The following is a 3,141-nucleotide window of genomic DNA, read 5'->3' on the forward strand; positions in this document are numbered from 1 at the left end:
TGACGACCTACAACTTCCAGCTCCTCTGAAGAGAGCCCACGCGTAAGGCATAAGTGCAAAAGAAACGGCTCAGATGACGAGGACCAGCATGATCCTTTTGTGCAACGGATCGCAAGGGCAATCTTGCCCAAAAAGTTTAAAGCTCCGTCATTTACTCTCTATAATGGCAAGTCAGACCCCACTGATCATATCCGCCACTACAAGCAAGCCATGACATTGCATGCAGATGACGAAGCCCTCATGTGCCGAATATTCCCCAGTAGTTTGGGCCCATTGGCTGTTAGGTGGTAGTACAAACTAGAGCCGGCTTCGATTAAAACCTTCCACCAATTACAGAAGTCTTTCAGGCCCAGATTCATCACAAATGAGGTCCAGCCGAAACAAGCTGACTCTCTCTGGGCAATGCAAATCCTGCCAGGAGAAACGCTAAGAGCATATTCGGCACGATACTGGGAATGCTTTAATCTTGTAGATGATGTTTGCAATGACTCCATGGCCATCACTGCCTTCAAAATGGGACTACACCCAAATAGTGCCATCCGCAGTTCCTTGACCAAAAGACCCCCCAAAATAATCTGGGGGTTGATGAAGAAAGTAGAAGAATACTGCAAAGAAGAAGATGACGCTTTGGGGGTTAAAGGCGGACACAGTACCACCAAAACGTCCCCCCCTAAGATTGCCCAGCCAATAAGTTCCGTACCTCCTTAGAGCCCTGAACCACGCCAACGGACTAAACGAGAGAAGAAACGAGATTCTTGTCGACCAAGCGATCAGTGCCCACACCGAACAAATGAGCAACTGCAAGTTGATAATAGGCACACAAAGCGCGCCGACAAGAAATATATAGAGCTGTCAGATTCAATCAGCTTGGTTATGTCCCAAATTCAACATATTCCGTTTTTTAAATGGCCATCCAAAATGGTGGGACTTCTCGACACGAGAAGACGGGACAGACGGTGTGAATATCACAAAGATCACAGTCATGATACGGACAACTGCTATGCTCTAAAGACCACCTTGAGGAATTGGTGCAAGATGGTCTGTTTCAGCAACACGTGCGAAAGAACACAATCAAATCTGTTGCCCTTCGGCAGGATTCGCTTCCGCTCGGCATCATTCATATGATATACGACCTTCCAACGCCACTTGCCGTACACGCAATTCAAGCCCCCCAGAAGCAACGCACACCATTGAAGCAGCCCCACGAAGCTCCGAGTATTATCTTCAATGATTCTGATCTTATCGGCGTAACACTCCCCCATAGTGATCCATTGGTCATAGAGCTACACGTAAACCGATTCGTCGTTGAACGCGTCTTCATAGACTAAGGAAGCACTTCCGAGGTTATGTATTACGAAACCTTCGTCAAACTCGGTTTCAATCAATCAGACCTGTCTCCGGCTCCCCATCTATTGTTTGGCTTCAACACGAATCCAGAGTATCCGTTGGGGAAGATCACACTACCCATTCGAGCTGGCTCCCGAACGATGGATATAGTATTCTTGGTCATTAAGCTCCCATCGTCGTATAATATCATTATGGGGCGAACTTGGTTGCATGCTATCCAAGCCGTGCCTAGCACCTACCATCAGCTGCTGCGCTTTCCTACCCAACACAGTATTGAGCAAATTCGTGGTTCCCGGCACTCCGCACCAGCATTCTGTTCCCCTCCCGAAATACCGAATCGAAACATCCTCGACTAACGCGGTCATCGGAAGGATTCCATATCGGCTTAGAAACACGTTACGGCCTTGGAACTCAAGAATTGTCATTAAACCCGACTTGTGGGGAATGATCTCAGTTCTAAAATGATTCTCCATGGACATATTCCTCCTTTGTAAATGCAAGGATTCTTATTGGGTAGATTTAATCCCATCCTCTGCAAAATCTAATTAAAAAGGGCATTTCGACCAAAAAGCCCCCTCGACGCTTGACACCGTTGGGCCGATAAAGCCTCCGGATTCGGAGCGCCCTTCGTGGATATCATGATTGGCCAAGTAAAGCCTCTGGATTCGGAGTCCCCTTGGCGCATGATGCCGTTGGGCTGATAAAGCCTCCGGATTTGGAGCCCCCTCGGCGCATGACGTCGTTGGGATGATAAAGCCTCCAAATTCGGAGCGCCCTTCGTGGATATCACGATTGGCCAAGTAAAGCCTCTGGATTCGGAGCCCTCTTGGCGCATGACGCCGTTGGGCAGATAAAGCCTCCAAATTCGGAGCGCCCTCGGCGCATGACGTCGTTGGGCCGATAAAGCCTCCGGATTCAGAGTGTCCTTCGTGGATATCACGATTGGCCAAGTAAAGCCTCCAGATTCGGAGCCCCCTCTACGTCGTTGGACCGATAAAGCCTCCGGATTCGGAGCGCCTTCAGCGCATGACGCCGTTGGGCCGATAAAGCCTCCGGATTCGGAGCGCTCTTTGTGGATATCACGATTGGCCAAGTAAAGCCGCCGGATTCGGAGCCCCCTCGGTGCATAACGCTGTTGGGACGATAAAGCCTCCGGATTCGGAGCCCCTTCGGCGCGTCAAGCCGTTGGGCCAATAAAGTCTCCATATTCGGAGCGCCCTTGGCGCATAACGCCATTGGGCCAATAACGCTTCCAAAAGCCGAATAACATTCCGAATTCGGAGCGCCCTCAGTGCACATCAAAGCAGGGAAATGTAACTCAAGCCAGCACAACGGCATAAACAAAACAAAACGTGCCAACACTCGAAATAAGATGCTTAACAAAAATTCACAATGGAATACAAACTTTTGAAATAAACCATTTTATTCGATTAAACAATAATTACAAAAACGCAATTTGCGTTCAAGCATTACAAAGTCTACTTTCATACGACGTCACCTTCATCCTCACCCTTCTCAAATTTCGAAGGCGAAAAAGGGGAAGTGGTCGTGAAGGTACATCGGCAGCGCCGGATCGACACCCGCTGCCCAGAGAGTGTCCGTAGCTCGAAATTCTTTGATCTGACCGCACATGAACCCACAATGTTCACACCGGCGTGACAATCGTCCTCATGGTTGAGAGCCTTGACACCATAGACAATATCAAAGCTAAGATCCAGGACAAGAAAGGAATTCCCCAGGAAAACAGTAAAATTCAACGGTTGTAGCGCTATGTCGACCTCTTCCTTCCTTCAG

This window comes from Camellia sinensis, chromosome 3, assembly GCF_055761805.1.
Source record: "Camellia sinensis isolate YWXY chromosome 3, ASM5576180v1, whole genome shotgun sequence".
In the NCBI taxonomy this organism is placed as follows: Eukaryota; Viridiplantae; Streptophyta; class Magnoliopsida; order Ericales; family Theaceae; genus Camellia; species Camellia sinensis.